Source organism: Mobula hypostoma, chromosome 6 (genome assembly GCF_963921235.1).
Source record: "Mobula hypostoma chromosome 6, sMobHyp1.1, whole genome shotgun sequence".
Lineage (NCBI taxonomy): Eukaryota > Metazoa > Chordata > Chondrichthyes > Myliobatiformes > Myliobatidae > Mobula > Mobula hypostoma.
In genome coordinates this window covers 161,099,576-161,119,286 of record NC_086102.1, presented here as the reverse complement: position 1 = coordinate 161,119,286, position 19,711 = coordinate 161,099,576, and positions in this window count along the sequence as shown.

Below are 19,711 nucleotides of genomic sequence, written 5' to 3'. Positions count from 1 at the left end.
TGAAGAGTATTCAGATGAATTTTGTGAAAACAGAAATTGGTATTGCTCCCATGTTTTATTTCTGAGCGTACAGTATAATTAACACACTGGTGTTTTAATGTGCAAAAAGATATGAGTTAATATAACATATTAATGTTGAATGTTGCATGTTCCATTCTGAGAATATACGAGAACATACCAGCATCTAAACAGTTACAATTTATTACATTGACATTAGTTTTGTCCAAGTGCAACATTTTTTTATAGGAATGAGCAGAACGTTACTGATCTTACCAGAATTACACAAGCTTTCTAGATAAATTTGGTTTCTGGAAATAGTTACCAGTAAGATATTGAAAGAATCTTTAGAGGTAAAAATGCTTCATTTTCTAAATCTAGGAAAGTGAATTTGGAATTCACCAGTTAACCGTGCACAGTACAGCTACAAAAACATGGAAGAATTTAACAATATTATATTCAAATATCAGTTTTGGTTCACTTGTAGAAAAGTTAGGGTCATACAGCACTACAGCACAGAAAGAGGCCCATCAGCCCATCTAGTCCATGCTGAACTATTAATTTGCCTAGTCCCATCAACCTGCACCCAGACCATAGCCCTCCATACCCCACTCATCCAGGTACCTATCCAAATTTCTCTTAAATATTGAAATTGGCCCTGCATCCATCTCTTGGGCTGGCAGCTTCTCAACACCCTCTGAGTGAAGAAGATTCCCCTTCATGTTCCTTTTAAACATTTCACCTTTCACTCTTAACCCACGACCTCTAGTTGTAGTCTCACCCAACCTCAGTGGAAAAAGCTTGCTTGCAATTACCCTATATATACCCCTCAGAATTGTGTATACCTCTATCAAATCTCCCCTCAGTCTTTTACATTCTAGGGAATGAAGTCCTAACCGGCTCAACCTTTCCCTGTAACTCAAGTACTCAAAATCCAACAACATGCCTGTACATTTTCTCTGCACTCTTTCAATCTTATTTACATCTTTCCTGTAGATAGGTGACCAAAACTGCACACAATACTCCAAATTAGGCCTCACCAACATCTTATACAATTTCAACATAACATCCAATTTCCTGTACTCAATACATTGATTTATGAAAGCCAATGTGCCGAAAGCTTTCTTTATGACCCTATCTGCCTGTGACACCACTTTCAACAAATTATGGATCTGTTTTCCCAGATCCTTCTGCTCTACCACACTCCACAGTGCCATAACACTCACTGTGTAAGACCTGGCTTCCCAAAGTGCAACACCTCACACTTGTCTGCATTAAGTTCCATCTGCCATTTTTTCCAGCTTGTCCAGATCCCACTGCAAAATTTGACCATCTTCCTCACTGTTCACTACACCACCAATTGTGGTGTCGTCCACAAATTTACTGTTCCAGTTTACCACATATTCATGCAGCTCATTGATATAGATGACAAACAACAATGGACCCAGCACCAATCCCTGTGCCACTCCACAAGTCATAGGCCTACAGTCAGAGAGCTAACCATTTAAACCACTCTCTGGCTTCTTTCACGAAGCCAATGTCTCATCCAATTTACTACCTCATGTCACACAGGTGAGAAACTGCTAGAAAGTTCAGCAGTCTAATGAACAAGGAGGCAATTAAAAGAGAGAGAGAATATGGCGAGCTGAGACACAAGCTGGGAAGTCACCATGGTAACAGCTCAGGGCAATTGAGCTAACGGACGCTGGAATTTTGGATGGATTATAAAAAGTTGATCCTTTGGTCTGATAATGGCAGAGGAGACACGACACGAGTGAACTGTGGAAGCTACCCGAGAAACCACTGGTGGAGTTTAAGACCACCACAAGGGTGGAGGCGATGGACCGATTAATTTCGACCCGTGATTACCAGTGCGGGTAAGAGCTTGCCTGTGGGGGTCTGCTGGTGGTGAACCCGTGCCGTGGGCTAGTAGACTGTTCCCTAGAAGGGGCTCTGTCCATCTGTGTCTGTGTGGGGGTCACACCAAGTGACTCTGAAAACTTTGGAAGCAAGAACAACTAAAGCTGCCAACTTGAACATCAACTCAATTAACTCCCTCTCTCTCTCTCTCCATCAATTCAACTCGACGCAACACAAAGTGAACTGAACTGCTTAAACTTACCTGACACCGTAAGACTGATATCTACCTCCTGGACTATTATTTTTTTTGTATCCACACACACATTTACGGACATATATATAAAATAGTTTATAACCTGTATTGTATTATTCAGTTTAATGATATTAATTCGCAGTAAAAATAAATATAGTCTTAATTTATAGTAAACCAGACTCCAGGTGTGTTCCATTTCTGCTGGTCCTTTTCAACCCATCACAGGGTTTGTGACACTCATCTTGAATGCTGAGCAGTGAACCTTCTTGACCAACCTTCCATGTAAGACCTTGTCAAATCCCTTGCTAAAGTCCATGTAGACAATATCCACTGCCTTGCCTTCATCAACTTTCCTGGTAATTTCCTCCCAAAAACTCTATAAGATTGCTTATACATGACTCACCATGCACAAAGTCCTGTTGACTATCCCTAATCAGTTCCAGCCTATTCAAATACTTATATACCTGCTCTCTTAGAATATATTCCAATAACTTTCCCATTACTGATGCCAGGCTCATCTGCCTATAATTTCTTGGCTTATTCTTAGGAACAACATTAGCTATCCTCCAATCCTCCGGCACCTCACCTGTGGCTAAGGATTTTTGAAGTATCTCTGCTAGGGTCCATGTAATTTCTACGCTACCCTCCCACAAAGCCTGAGGCAACACAATGTCAGGGCCTGGGGATTTATCCACCTTAATTTACCTAAAGACAGCAAACACCACCTCCTCTGTAATCTGTATAGGGTCCATGATCTCTCTGCTGTATTTCCTCACATCTATTGAGTCTGTGTCATCTCCTGAGTAAATACAGATGCAAAGAATCCATTTAAGATCTCCCCCACCTCTTTTGGCTCCACACATGGATTACCATTCTGATCTTCCAGAGGACCAATTCTGTCCCTTGCATTCCTTTTGCTTTTAACATATCTGTAGAAGCCTTTGGGATTCTCCTTCACCTTGTCTGCTAGAGGAACCTCATGTCTTCTTTTAGTCCTCCTGATTTCTTTCTAAAGTGTTCTCTTGCATTTCATATACTCACGTACCTCATTTGTTCCTGCCTGACTATCCGTAATATGAACCTGCTTAATATCTCTCAAAAACCAAGGTTCCATAAACCTATTATCCTGCCTTTGTATTCTCAAAATTTCATCTTTGAAAGTCTCCAATTTACCAAGTACACCTTTGCCAGAAAACAACCTATCTCAATCCACACTTGCCAGATCCTTTCTGATACCATCACAAGTGGCCTTTTTCCAATTTAGAATCTTAATCCAAGGATCAGACTTGTCCTTTTCCATAATTACTTTGAAACTAATGCATTACACTCTGTCACCTGCCCTGTCTCATTCCCTAATATCGATGTGGGAAATGAAAAGTCACAACTATTGAGTAGTAAATACTATTCTGAAGTGGAGATCTAAATCTGAATTGTTTTTGGCAACTTGTTGAAATAGCCTTCAGTCTATGCTTTATAAGCTCTGTTCTTGTCCTGAGAAACACTATAACAACAGAGAATATCGAAGCATTCCAGAATTAACAGGAATTTCAATTTTATCAGAAACATGAGGGGATATCTGACACAGTTGATCCATTCATGTGTCCCGTCTTTAACTAGTAGTCCCTGTTTAGTTAGTGATCTCTTCTACCACTATACATGTTGAGCCTAAAGAGATGGACAGACTTCTCTCAGCTCCACAAACGCACTGCTGGCCACCACATGTTATCATCCCGTACTTCACTTCATACCTCATCAGTTATTGACAATGGCATTTGAACAGTCTGATAGTGTGCAGGCCCAAAGCATGCAAGTGCTGGTTCAGGCCAGTGTGCTTGCCAAGTGATAAGAAAACAAAACCCTCCTCTACCCACAAGGTCCTTCCACCCCATCCCAAGACCAAGAGTGTAGGTGATTTAAATCAACCTTTTTTCCACTACAAAATAAATAATTCTATTTTCTAGTGAATGTTTTTTGTATTGTTTAATGTGAAACTACATGCCAAATTCAGCAGAAAAAGAGAATAATTTGGTAGAATAAAAACTGCGATATTAATAGTGAATAATATGTACTGCAATGCATCACACATTGCTGTAAAAAGACCAGTGCATTTGTCCACCTCCTGTGGTGTATCATATGATAATTCTGCATTTACATTTTGTAGACTTTAAAGAAAACACTTGGAACAGAGAGTAGTTGAAATTCATATTCCATTTACTACAATATCTCAAACGTTTGGCAATATAATCAGAGATGCAAAGTGGCTCATGTAGTTTGAATAATGAGCTACCCTCAAGCAAAGCTATTTAAGACACTTAATTTGTTAGTTTTAATTGCTGTGGTCTCATTCAAACTATTCAACATGTGTAGATAATTTTTAGAAAAAAATCACAGAGTTGTGGCATATGGGGAAGTGGCATTGGAGATAAGGCCTGGAGCATATCAGCCATGCTAATATTTAATGGTAGGTTGTAAATCTAGTCAGCTCCATCTTGGACACTAGCCTACAAAGTACCCAGGACATCTTCAGGGAGCGGTGTCTCAGAAAGGCAGCGTCCGTTATTAAAGACCCCCAGCACCCAGGGCATGTCCTTCTCTCATTGTTACCATCAGGTAGGAGGTACGGAAGCCTGATGTACTTACTCAGCAATTCAGGAACAGTTTCTTCCCCTCTGCCATCCGATTCCTAAATGCACATTGAAGCTTTGGACACTACCTCACTTTTTTTAATATACAATATTTCTGTTTTTGCACAATTTTTAAAAAAATCTATTCAATATACATAATTGATTTACTTGTTTATGATTATGTTTTTATTTTATTTTTTTTTCTTTCTCTGCTAGATTATGTATTGTATTGAACTGCTGCTGCTAAGTTAACAAATTTCACATCACATGCCGGTGATAATAAACCTGATTCTGATTCTGACTCTGAAGTCTGAGGGATAAGGCCAGCCGGCTCCTGCTCCTATTTTCATATCTCTTATGTAAAATGCGTTACTTGCAGGGCCACCAGATTCAAAGTTCAAAGTACAAAGTTCGAAGTTCAAAGTGCAAAATATGTATACGGAATACAACTGACATTCCTTTCTCCTGCTAGCAACCACAAAATGAAGAAAGACCATGGATATCGTTCCAGAAAAATATCAAACACGCAATGCATGAGAAAATGAACAAAATGAGCAACCGGCAAAATGCGAGTGAGCAACACAGATTATCGACCTCAAACTCGGAGACCAGGAGTATTCAGTTTAGTTCAGTTCAGCAGCGGCAGCCGACTGCAGGCTGAGAGCCCCAGTCCTCACTGAAGAGCCCCAATCCTCACTTACTGCCCCAGTCCTCACTGAAGAAACCCAGTCATCACTGAAGAGCCCCAGTCTTCACTGACTGCCTCAGTCCTCACCGAAGAACCCCAGTCATCACTGAAGAGCCCCAGTCTTCACTGACTGCCCCAGTATTCACTAACTGCCCCAGTCCTCACTGAAGAGCCCCAGTCTTCACTGAAGAGCCCCAGTATTCACTAACTGCCCCAGTCCTCACTGAAGAGCCCCAGTCTTCACTGACTGCCTCAGTCCTCACTGAAGAACCCCAGTCATCACTGAAGAGCCCCAGTCTTCACTGACTGCCCCAGTATTCACTGACTGTCCTCGTCCTCACTGAAGAGCCCCAGTATTCACTAACTGCCCCAGTCCTCACTGAAGAGCCCAGTCCTCACTGATGAGCCCCAGTCCTCACTGATTGCCCCAGTCCTCACTGAAGAGCCCCAGTCCTCACTGATGAGCCCCAGTCCTCACTGACTGCCCCAATGAAACTGTTCAAAAACAGCACAGTCACCAGAATCCAGTAATACATACACCATGAATCTCAAAGTCCCCCAAAGCAAGTCCACAGCCATGAGCTATGCTGATTAATCCTTGCAACATGGAACCCAAGACCCCTACACTTTCCTCCAACAGCCACTAGCAAGAAGGAGAGGAAGACCACTCAAATGCAGGCAGACAGCGCTGAACTCTGCTCTTGTCTTTGTGACTTCATCCTTGCTCAGGGCCTCAATCGGAGAGAAGGAATGGAGTCAATCATAGGCTTGTGCCTCATCTCCAGGCTCCCAGACCTCCAGACCTCCAGACCACACACTCCATTCCCAACCTTACCCAACTCCCTATGAGACAGAAAAGGGCTAGATCGCTCAATCAGCCCAAAAACACACCATCAAAATGTAAATCACAGGCTCCAATCACATGCAGCTTATCAGTAGAAGTAAAAGAAGTATTTTTGTCTGCAGTATGTGGCCGGTGGCCGTGTTGTTCACTGGTGTCTTTCAAATGGGTATAATACTCTTTTTTGCTCATGCTAAATACCAGTTCTGAACCATGATAATTTATCCCCAATCAAAACTTCCGATGAGTCTGTCATATTTCAGACTTGCAGTAAGTGACATTTAATTTATAGGCCAAAGACAACATTAGTATAATATAATGAAAAGGTTTAATAATGCAAAAGTATATGTCTGTGTTTGGCACGGTGAAAAATGATCATCTTGATTCAAATGATATCTTTTGAACAACCAATAATCAAATAATTGAAGTAATTATTAAATATTATCTTAGTTCCCAAACTGAGGACAACTGTATTTCTACTTGGATGTAAAAGGGTGATTTACTAAACTGGAATACACAGTTATACACAGAAACATCGGCATTATTCAGATCAACTAAGGGTGCCATCTCTGTCGCTCTCCACATTGTACTGGGACACCTGGAGCAGAAAGACACTTACGGCAGAATGCTTTTTATCGACTACAATTCTGCCTTCAGCACCATACTCCCCAACAAGTTGCCCATTAAACACAACCTGGGACTCAATACGTCAATTGGCAACTGGATTCTGGACTGTCTTACCAATCACAACCAGACAGTCAGGCGAGGCAGGTACACATCCATCTCCCTGACCCTGAACACCGATGCACCCCAGGGATGTGTACTGAGCCCACTGCCTTACACTCCTTTCTCCCATGACTGTGCCCTCGCCTATGCCACCAACCCCACCAGCAAATTTACAGACACTGGACCATTCACAGTGACTGGATTAATTACAAATAACAATGAAACAGCAAACAGAAAGGAGATGCAGAAACTGTCTGAATGGTGCAATAACCATAACATTTCTCTCAACAACACCAAAAAAAATTATTGATTTCAAGAAATTAAGAAGATATGGGCAAGCTCCACTACTCACAAATGATGAAGCAGTGGAAAGGATCTCCAGCTTTAAGTTCTTGGGAGTGAAAATGACAGAGGAACTCTCTTGGACCAACAACATCTACTTAATAGTAGGGAAGGCTCAGTAGTACCTATACTATCTTAGGAGTTTAAAGAAAGCAAATGTACCCCCAAAACTGCTGGTAAACCTTTACTAATTGAGAATTGACAGTACGTTACACTAGCTGCAACAAGATGACCAAAAAGCATTTCAACAAGTGATCAGGACTGCATAGATCATCACTGGGAAACAACTACCAGATATGGAAATCATCTACAACTCATGATGTTTACAACAGGCTCGCAAATCCTAAGAACTTTCTACAGGGGCACAATTGAGAGCATCCTGACTGGCTGCATCACTGCCTGGTATGGGAACTGTACCTCCCTTAATCGACAAGACTCTGCAGAGAGTGGTGCGGATAGCCCAGCACATTTGTGATTGTGAACTTCCCATGATTCAGGACATTTACAAGGACATGTGTAAAAAGGGCCCGGAGGACCATCGGGGATCCGGGTCACCCAAACCATAATCTATTCCAGCTGCTACCATCCCGGAAACAGTACCACAGCGTAAAAGCCAGGACCAACAGGCTCCGTAACAGCTTCTTCCACCAGGCCATCAGACTGATTAACTCACACACATTTGAATGTACTCTATGTTACATTGACTGTTCTATTTATTATAAGTTATTACAAATTACTATGATTGTGCATTGCACATTTAGACGGAGACATAACGTAAAGATTTTTATTTCTCGTGTACGTGAAGGATATAAGAAATAAAGTCAGTTCAATTCAATTCAATTCAAATTGTGATGGACTCATCACACCCCAGTAATCACTTGCTCAATGTCCTAACATCTGGCAGGAGATACAGAGGTATCTTTGCACGGACATCCAGACTGAAAAACAGTTTTTTCCCCAGGGCTGTCATGCAACTTTACAATGCACTCCTCACCCACCCAGAATCCATAGGCACCATGGACAATCTCTAAATTCAATACAGTGGCATAACTATTGATGCTATTTTGTACCTAAACATTGTATTTTCTAACGTGGGCATGTGCAACACTTGAATGGGGGCAGCCACTGTTTCTTTTTAATTTTAAAGTTGTTTGTTTTTAATTCAGTTGCAACTTAGATGTCATTCTAAATAACTCAGACATTATTTTAAATTTAGTCATTGTGTCTTTAGTAATTGAATTGTCAGTATACTGTTTTGCACTGAATGGAGTAGCACTGCAATTTCATTGTCCTCGTTAATGATAATAAAGCTCTAACTAACTCTTTTATTTTCTTAAAATTGACAACCACAGTTTTGCATCCAAATAATTATAGACTTTTAACAACAGGAATTCTGCAGATGCTGGAAATTCAAGCAACATACATCAAAGTTGCTGGTGAACGCAGCAGGCCAGGCAGCATCTATAGGAAGAGGCGCAGTCGACGTTTCAGGCCGAGACTTTTGCTATATTTAACCTTAATTATACCTAAACATTATGTCTTCACTGCAAATGGCAATTCCTTCACTGATTTTTAAGCAGGTTTGCCACATATTTCTATTAAAATATCATTAAGCATCAGCTGTTGAAGATACCAGAAATAGCTCAGTGTATGTTGTGCTTTATCAGAAGCTTGTTCCATTTTTGTCATCACAGCCACTACAGATCTGCCAACCATATATCATTTGCACCATCATATCTCCTAGTGCTTCAGAACTGCACAACCTAATTATTTGACTGTTATTATGTCTCTTGTTCAGTTTGAATTCGTTGTTTTCCCCAAATAGTAACCTTATGGTGCTGACTTAATTTTCCAAAAGGATTTTAATTTGAAAAGTATCAAAGCAATCTACATAACCAGAAATATTGATTCAAAAGGAATGCCAAAGTTTCAAAGAAAAATAGATGCCACAATAGTAATCTTTAAAATTCCAATCTCAGTTAAAACAAGGTGGAAAGCTAAGGCTTTTCAATAGAAAGTATTTGAATTCCAATTGAAGGTTTAGCACAAAGAGTTTGTACTTGCAATATAAGCAGCTGCTTAAAATACATTTAGTACTTACTTATTCTGACAACTGTACACTCAAGAAGAGTCAATCTCCATCTAGTTGCAGATGTAGAGAGAGAGGTCACCTGTGCTCTGTGTTTAAATGCTTGCACTTAATTCAGTGCAATTCTCCTAATGCCCAAACATAACTATGGGCCAACATGTGTCTCTGTCCATGAAGCTGGATGGGGGGGGGGGGGGCGGGGTGTAGTTGTTTAAGGTGAGGGAGATGGCAGTTGAATGTGTGGCTGAGGAGTTGGTGCAGGGAGCAGGGTTTTAGATTTTTAGATCATTGGGATCTCTTCTGGGGAAGGTGGGACCTGTACAGATTGGATGGGTTGCACCTGAACTCGAGGGGGAGCAATATCCTTGCAGGTAGGTTTGCTAGCATGGTTCGGGAGCGTTTAAACTAATTTGCAAGGGGGATGGGACCCAGAGCGATAGAGCAGTGAAAGAAGTGCTTGGAGTAAAGCCAGATCAAACATATAGAGAGGCTTTGAGGAAAGAAAAGCAGAATAAACGGTGTAAAGACAGTAAGGTAGAAGGGCTGAAATGTGTGTACCTCAATGCACGAAGCATCAGGAACAAAGGTGATGAACTGAGAGCTTGGATACATACATGGAATTATGATGTAGTGGCCATTACAGAGATTTGGCTGGCACCAGGGCAGGAATGGATTCTCAATATTCCTGGATTTCAGTGCTTCAAAAGGGATAGAGAGGGTGGAAAAAGGGGAGGAGGGGTGGCATTACTGGTCAGGGATACTATTACAGCTACAGAAAGGGTGGGTAATGTAGCAGGATCCTCTTTTGAGTCAATATGGACGGAAGTCAGGAACAGGAAGGGAGCAGTTATTCTAATGGGGGTATTCTATAGGCCTCCATTTTAAATTTAGGAATACTCCCAATGGAGGGTCTAACCTGGCATGAGTAATTTTCCTAGATGAATACAAAAGCTGCTCAATAACTTTGTGTTCCATTGATGGATTCTCTAAGTCTTTCTTCTGAGTGCTGTCACAGAATTACTGGTCAGCAGGTATAAAAAGGTCAAAATCTAGTGTTTATACACACATGCAAAGAAATCCAGGAAAATACTGCTATTTCAAAGTATAGCTCGCGTTTCAGCACAAAAACTGCCCAATGTTGTTTTTTAAAAATAATTTTGAAAGATTATAATGTTTGGATACCAAATTGTACTTGAAATAGTGCAGGTCATAGTAGCGATGGTTATACCTTCAGTAGTAGAAATATTCAGATCAAGATTAGGAGTGTGGTTCGGAAAGTAGCAACTAAACGTAGCCTCATCACCCTTAATGTGTGCAAGTAGATATCTAAGTGAGTTAAGGCCATGACTTATGAAGTTGGATCGAAAGAAGATATTCAGATGAGAAAAATTGTGGAACTCCTTGTGAACTGTGCAATGGTAGATCTCAACGAAATAAATGCTCTTGTATTAGTTGTACTTCCCACACAATTGTTGAATCCTGTTGTGCTGCTGCTCCTTTTCCATGTTGCCAACTGGAATTAAGAATCAAGTTCAAGTTTATTGTCATCTGACTGTACAAAGAAACAAAACGACGTTCCTCTGGACCATAGCGCACCCACACCACTTCTATCATACACAGCACATAACCCAAAAGATTATACTAAGGTAAGTTAATAAAATATAATTATGGTAAGGAGCTGGAGATCCAGACAGGATTTGAGAAGGATTTCTTTTCCACCTGGAAGTAGTTGAAATCTGGAACACACCACCTAGAGTTTGTGAAGTGTTTTGGTAGTATTCAGATGAGCGCTTGAAACAGTATGGCTTAGAAGGCTACGGACCAAGCTCTTGGAAATGGAAACATACCCAATGGTTGTTACAGATCTGGGTGGGCTGAAGGGCCGGCTTGTGTGCTGTAGGACTCCATAGTTCTAATTCGTATCAAATGTTTCAGAATTGATTATGAGCGAGATGCCTGCACTGAATAGTTCCCACTGGAAGAAATGAACAATGACTTTCCTTCTCAGTCCTGAAGAAGTGTCCTGGCCCAAAACATCGATTGCTTATTCTTTTCCATAGATGCTGCCTGACCTGCCAGTTCCACCATCATTTCGTGTGTGTTGATTTGATCCTGAATATGTAATTTATGAACTTCAAACTACTTGATGCATTCTGACTACCGCCAGATAATCCAATTGTCCAATTCATACCTTTTTCCTTTCTGATTTATTTTGCGACTTCCAATGTCATATTGTATCCAAGAGCGATCTCCTATTCTTAAGCATAAGCCACGCAGGGCATAGCAGCTAGTGTGATATTAATACATCTCGGAGCATTGGAGTTTGGAGTTCAATCCTGGCATTCTCTTTAAGGAGTTTGTACCTCCTCCCTGTGGAATGCCTGCATTTTCTCTGGGTGCACCAGTTTCCTCCCACAGTCTAAAGAGGTACTGCTTAGTAAGTTAATTGGCCAATGTAAATTGTCTTGTGATTAGGCTAGGGTTAAATTGGAGGTTGCTGGGTGGTGTGGCTCAAAGAGCTGGAAAGTCCTATTCTGACTGTATCTCGGGTAATGACGAGTTTGAGTACAGAGAGGAAATTAAGAACCCGGTGGCATGGTGCGAAGACAATAACCTATCCCTCAACGTCAGCAAGACGAAGGAATTGGTTGTTGACTTCAGAAGGAGTAGCGGACCGCACGACCCAATTTACATTGGTGGTGTGCAAGTGGAACAGGTCAAAAGCTTTAAGTTCCTCGGGGTCAATGTCACAAATGACCTGACTTGGTCCAATCAAGCAGAGTCCACTGCCAAGAAGGCCCACCAGCGCCTTCACTTCCTGAAAAAACTAAAGAAATTTGGCCTGTCCCCTAAAACCCTCACTAATTTTTATAGATGCACCGTATAAAGCATTCTTCTAGGGTGCATCACAACCTGGTATGGAAGTTGTCCTGTCCAAGACCGAAAGAAGCTGCAGAAGATCATGAAAACGGCGCAGCACATCACACAAACCAATCTTCCGTCTGTGGACTCACTTTACACCGCACGCTGTCAGAGCAGTGCTGCCAGGATAATCAAGGACACGACCCACCCAGCCAACACACTTTTCATCCCTCTTCCCTCCGGGAGAAGGTTCAGGAGCTTGAAGACTCATATGGCCAGATTTGGGAACAGCTTCTTTCCAACTGTGATAAGACTGCTGAACGGATCCTGACCCAGATCTGGGCCGTACTCTCAAAATATCCGGACCTGCCTCTCGTTTTTTTGCACTACCTTACTTTCCATTTTTCTATTTTCTATTTATGATTTATAATTTAAAACTTTAATATTTACTAATTTTTACTATTTTTAATATTTAATATTTGTAATCCAGGGAGTGGGAAGCGCAGAATCAAATATCGCTGTGATGATTGTACGTTCTAGTATCAATTGTTTGGCGACAATAAAGTATAAAGTATAAATAACTTGTGAGAAACGTACTTTCACTTTTCAATCAATAAGCGACTGAGGCAGGAAAAGTTAAAACAACTACTTATTTACTGTAGTTCACCTGGATATTGCCTGGGATGAAGCGATTCAGATGCAAGCATAAAAGGAGTTTTTATTTCTTCGGAATGGAGAAAGTTGAGGAGAGTCCTGATTACTTATTGTGGTGATGTAGATGGTTCTGAAAGAGTGTGGAGTGATTTTGAAAACAAGGTTTATGTTAGTACCTTTTAATGAGTAAAGTTTTCAACAGTGGGTGACTGACCAGGCTTTACTTGTCCTAATTAGCTGAAGAGGTTATGACAGAGTTTTTTTTTTATTTCAAATATATTCAAAATTAAATATATACAATAAACCATTCAATAACTTTCCATCCTTTACATACATTTCCATTATAGTCTGTACATATCCATATTTATAGCCACCCACGTGGCACTCCAGTTGTTCACCTTACCACATCATTGTTGAGGGGAATACTCCCCGCCACCCGACCCCTCCCACTCCTGCGGGTGAAGAAACCTACACCATGGTCCTTCCCCACCGGGCCCTTGCGCTGGCTGCACAAAGTTTCAGTGCGTCCCTCAGCACGTACTCCTGCAGCCGAGAATGTGCCAGTCGGCCGCATTCTCCCACGGACATCTCCATGTGCTGGTAGATCATCAAGTTTCGGGCCGACCAAAGAGCGTCTTTCACCGAGTTGATGATCTGCCAGCAGCACCGGATGTTGGTCTCCGTGTGCATCCCCGGGAACAGCCCGTAGATCAGAGAGTCCTCTGTTACGCAGCTGCTGGGGATGAAACGTGACACTAACCCGTCCATCCTCCTCCACACCCTCTTTGCGAACTGACAGTGTGCAAAGAGGTGGGTCACAGACTCCTCCTCACTGCAGTCCTCCCGTGGGCAGCGGGATGCGGAGATGACGTTCCGGGCGTACAGGAGGGCTCTGACAGGGGGGGCCCCTCTCACTGCCAGCCAGGCAAGGTCTTGCTGCCTGTTGGTGAGATCTGGCAATGAGGCATTTTGCCAGATGAACTGGACGGTCTGCTCAGGGAACCACCCCCACTGTGTCCATCACGTCCTTCTCCTGCAGTACCTGCAGGACATTACTTGCTGACCACTGCCTGATGGTCCTGTGGTCAAAAGGCATTCTCCTGGAAGAACTTTTCTACGTAGTTGAGAACGCACCTCATCCTGAGAGCAAAATATATGACCATGTCTCTTTATCCACTCCCCTTTATATTTCTTCTCTCCTTCACAGCTCTCTTTAAACTTAAATGCTGCTTAAACGAAGGTATGTGCACAGTTCACAGTTCATGTTTTTTACAGGATTTGATGTAAATAAATGTAGGAAATGGCCACACAATAGTTCATCACCTTCCATTGCCTTTTGATTGTTGTCAGTGTAGTTTACCATTCCACAGTGCAATGATAACAGCAATTATCAGTACCACTTAACGTACCATTGAAGTGTTACAGTTATAGAAAGCTCTCTGGGGCCTTTCTGGAATGCAGACAACCATTCTAAAGCCGAAGCATAGAATATGCACTGAAAAAATGTGTTAGTTTCACCTCTATAATTGTTTTTATTTTTAAATACAATCTCACTTATTGAGATACAGTGTGGAATAGGCCCTTGTTCTTCGAGCTGCGTCACCCAGCAACCCCCAGTTTACATAGGCCAATTTAAAATGACCAATTAACCAATCAGTACATCTTTGGACTATGGGAGGAAACTGAACACCCAGGGGAAACCCATGTGGTCTCAGGAAGAACGTACAAACTCCTTGCAGTTGTGGGAAATGAACCCGGATCACTGGTATTGTAAAGCATCGTTCCATTCACTATGCTACCGTGCCATAGAGTGAGTTGAACACATGGATGATAATGAGCCACTGCACCAGCCGCCAATGTAGCCAAAAAGTAGCGCTTACTGAAGGGTGTAGGACTAAATATCAGCAGAGTTCAGATATATAAAGATTGGTAGAGAAGCCACTGAGGAAATTACATAAACAGCTGAATTTGAAAGTAGACAAACAAGAGGAACAACACAAGAATCTGAAAGTAGCACAGGTAGACATTGATTTGATGATTGAAGGGCTTCTCTTTACTGAAAGCATAGTACTAAGCAGAGTTGTTTCAATATTATCTGCCAAAGAATGCAGATGCTGGAATGTGGAGCAAAAACAAAGAATGCTGGAAGAACTCAGCAAGTCGAGCAGTATTTGTGGCAGGAAAAGGTAGAACTTGATGTTCCAGGTTGAGACCTACATCAGGACTGAGAGGGAAGAGAAAAGATCACCAGTACGCATCAATGCAAGGAGGAGGTGTGTGAGTGGGACAGATGAGGCAACCATTTTGTGTATCACCAGCACTCTGTCTGCAACAGCCATCTCAAGTTTCCAGTTGCATGTCATTTAATCTATGTTCCACTTTCACATTGTCAAGTCTGTCCTCTAGCTTCCTCATTGCTATTGAGATGCCAAATGCAAATTAGAACAGAGAACATAATACAGCATAGGAACAATATTGTGCAGAACCAAAAAAACTGTCATCAAATGGTCAACTAAACTAATCCCCTCTGCCTATACAATGTCCATATCATTAACATGCCTTTCCAATAACGTATTTGCCTCTACCACCACCATCCCAGGTAGCGCAATCCAGGCATCCACCACTCTATATATAAAAAAAACACGTCTCCCACATCTTCTTTGAAATCATCCCCTCCCACTTTAAGAGCATGCCCTTTGGTTTTAAACATTTGAACCCTGGGAAATAGATGCTGTTGTCTACTCTATTTATGCCTCTCAGATTCTAATAACCCCTATCAGATCTCCCCTCAGCCTCCACCGCTCCAGAGAAAACAACCCAAGTTTGTTCAACCTCGCATTATAGCATATGCCCTCCACTGTGTTAAACCTCTTCTGCAGCCTCTCCAAAGCCTCGACACCCTTCCTCTAATGCAACGACCAGAACTGTATGCAATACTAATTTTATAAAGCTGCAACATAACCTGCTGACTTTTGAACTCAGTGCCTCAACAAATAAAGACAAGTGTGCCATATGCCTTGAGTAGCCACTTTCAGGGACCTATAAACTTTGATCCCAAGATCCCTCTGATCCTCAATATTGTTAAGGGTCTTGCCCTTTACAGTATACTCTCCCTTCACATTTGGCCTACCAGGGTACAACACTTCATGGCTGGCCTGGCTAAACTCCACCTGCCATTTCTTGATCCAACTTGCTCAACATCTCTGTTACCCACACTATCACCAATCTTCGTACCACCTACAAACTTATAGCCCACTGATGAACCTATTCATCCAAGGTCATTTATATACATCACGGACAGCAGAGGTCCCAGTACAGATTCCTGCAGAATACCACTAATCACAGACCTTCAGCTTAAACAATGGAACATTAGATACCTGGCAGTCCTCCAGGACCTCACCTGTGCCCAGAGTGGACACAAAGATATTGGTCAAGGCCCTAACAATCTCTTCACTTGCCTCGCTCAATAACCTGGGGTATGTCCCATCAGGCCCTGAGGACGTACCCACCTTAATGCTTTTCAAGAGACTCAACAATGGCTCCACTTTTACTTCAAAATGCCAGAACATATTAATACTGTCGGCAGTGATCTCCTTATCCTCCATGTCCTTCTTTGGTGTTCTCCTCCCACACACTCCTTGTGCCTCTAGTTTACTTATCGCTCTGATCACCTCTACCATCTCTGCCCCACTGAGTTCCACCTGCCATAATGTGCTTCCACCTATTTCCCAGTCTCTATCCTACACTCCTCAGCGGTATAGTAAATGAAAGACTGGTGGTTTACCAAAATCACATTATGTGGACAAATATTTAGCAGCCCAGATGGAAGCTTTATAACATCATCTCTACCAACAAGATATCTTGGTAACACACACAAAATGCTGGAGGAACTCAGCAAGCCAGGCAGCATCTATGGAAAAGAGCAAACAGTCGATGTTTTGGACTGAGACCCTTCAACAGGACTGAAAAAAAAAGGAGGAGAAGTTAGAGCAAGAAGGTGGGGGTTGGGGAGGAAGAAGCACAAGGTGGTAGTGATAGATGAAACTGGGAGGGGGGAGGAATGAAGTACAGAGCTGGGAAGCTGATTGGTGAAAGAGATAAAGGGCTGGAGAAAGGAGAGGGTAGGATAGAATGGTAGAAAGGGAAGGTGGAAGAACACCAGAGGGAGGTGATGGGCAGATAAGGAGCTAAGGCAAGAGAGGGAAATGGGAATGGGGGGAAATGGTAAAGGGAAGGGGGCAACTACAGGAAATTTAAGAAATTAATGTTCATGCCATCAGGTTGGAGGCTATCCAGATTGAATATAAGGTGTTGCTCCTCCAACTTAAGTGTGGCAATAGAGGAACAGAGGAGGCCATTGGCTGACATGACACACCCACAAGATTCTTTTTTTTATATAAAAAGGAGGTTCAGTGGTATCGGATAATGGTAGAGAGCATGCTCAGAGTGACCACTTGGGAGACTATCCAGATATTGAATGTGGTCAAGACAAAGGAACACCAAGCCCAGTCCTCTGTGAAAGATCATCACACAGACTAAGAAACAGTGAATATTACCAATTCAGACTTCTCCATCACTGTTCCACATACATGTTCTTTCTGTAGTGATTAAGGCAAGATGGCGCACTATATCTGAAATACACAAACTATATATGCTTCAAACTGCCTCCCAGACTGAAGCACTGAATGGTTGCTGCAACTTGTACTTACAAAAATTTAGCTCCACTAAATGTACTGGCATTGAATCATAGAGTCAAGGCTACGACATAGGTGCTTTGTGTAAATAATCAATGTATCTCTAGCCAATATCCTCTTCTATGTGTATGGCCTCCATTGGTCGTGGTCGACCATGGGTACTGCGCCTCTGGTAGTCGCTGGTTTGTCGAGCAGCGTCGACTGCGGCTATTGTGTGGATGTGGATTTAAAGTAATCAATTTGCAGCAACATTGGAGAATAAATTAGCACAATATTAGACTTGAACTTTGTACCTTCCACATGTGCTTAAATAGCTAAACTTGGCATTTCCAATAAGTGCTGATACACCTGCTCTTCGAAAGATAATCGGAGTTTTAGATTTAGATTATGAGAACACTCAGTCCTCTATTATTGTCATTTAGAAATGCATATATGCATTAAGAAATGATACAATGTTTCTCCGGAGCGATATCACAGAAAACAGAACAGACCAAAGACTAACACTGACAGAACCACATACTTATAACATATAGTTACAGCAGTGCAAAGCAATACCATAATTTGATGAAGAACAGACCATAGGCACAGTAAAAAAAAAGTCTCGAAGTCCCAAGTCGATCGACTCCCGAGTCCCCGATAGTGGCGGCAAAAGGGAGAAACTCCCTGCCATAAACCTCCAGGCACCGTCAACTTGCTGATACCTTGGAAGCAGCCGACCACAGCCGACACTGAGTCCATCTGTCCGAAAACTTCAAGCTTCCGACCAGCCTCTCTGATACAGCCTCCCGAGCGCCATCCTCTGCCGAGTGTCTTTGACCTCTCCCTGGCCGCTGAAACATGCAAAGCCGAGGATTTCGAGGCCTTCAGCTCCGGAGATTCCGGTTACCACACAGTAGCAGCGCCAGCGAAGCGGGCATTTCAGAAGTTTTCCAGATGTTCCTCTGTGCTCTCACATCTGTCTCCATCAAATCAGAATTGTGCACGGTCCCCTACTTGACAGATAACAGATATTCATCACTGAAGTGGCCACGCGCGCTGCCGTCGCGCCGCCATCTTCTCCCCCCCTCCTGGGAGGAGTTGTGATTAAGGTTTAAAGTTGATGAAGTTAACGTTAAGCCAGAAGGTGTAAAGGATGTGAAAGTTTGCGAGCCGGCAGTTAGCCTGGGTATCCTCCGTAGGTATGTACTGCCAAAAGTTCAGCAATCTTGGTACCTGGATTTACTTTCCTTTTATCATACTGCCAGGGCACAAAAACCTCCTTTTCCTTGCCATGTTTGACAAATTTTCTTCCCCTCTAGTATTCAACCCTATGTCTCTAGTATTCAACGCTACGTACAATGCCTATAAAAAATATTCAACCCCCTTGGAAGTTCTCACATTTTATTGCTTTACGACATTGAATCACAGTGGATTTAATTTAGCTTTTTTTTTGCTCTGATCAACAGGAAGAGACTCTCACATCAAAGTGAAAACAGATCTCTACAGGGTGATCTAAATTAGTTGCAAATATAAGATAAAAAATAATTAATTGCATAAGTATTCACCCCCTTCAAGTCAGTATTTAGTAGATGCGCCTTTGGCAGCAATTACAGCCTTGAGTCTGTGTGGATATGTCTCCATCAGCTTTGCACATCTGGACACTGCAATTTTTCCCCATGCTTCTTTACCAAACTGCTCAAGCTCTGTCAGATTACATTGGGATTGTGAGTGAACAGACCTTTTCAAATCCAGCCACAAATTCTCAGTTGGATTGAGGTCTGGAGTCTGACTTGGCAACTCCAGGACATTAACTTTGTTGATTTTAAGCCATTTCTCTGTAGCTTTGGCTTTATGCTTGGGGTCACTGTCTTACTGAAAAACAAATATTCTCCCAAGACGCAGTTCTCTTGCAGATTGCAACAGGTTTTCCCTGTATTTTGCTGAATTCATTCTACCCTCTACCCTCACAAGGCTTCTAGGGTCTGCTGCAGTATGATGCAGCCACCACCATGCTTCATGTTGGGATGGTGTGTTTTTTGATGATATGCTGTATTTGGCTTGTGCCAAACATAGTATTTAGTCCGATGGCCAAAAAGCTCCAC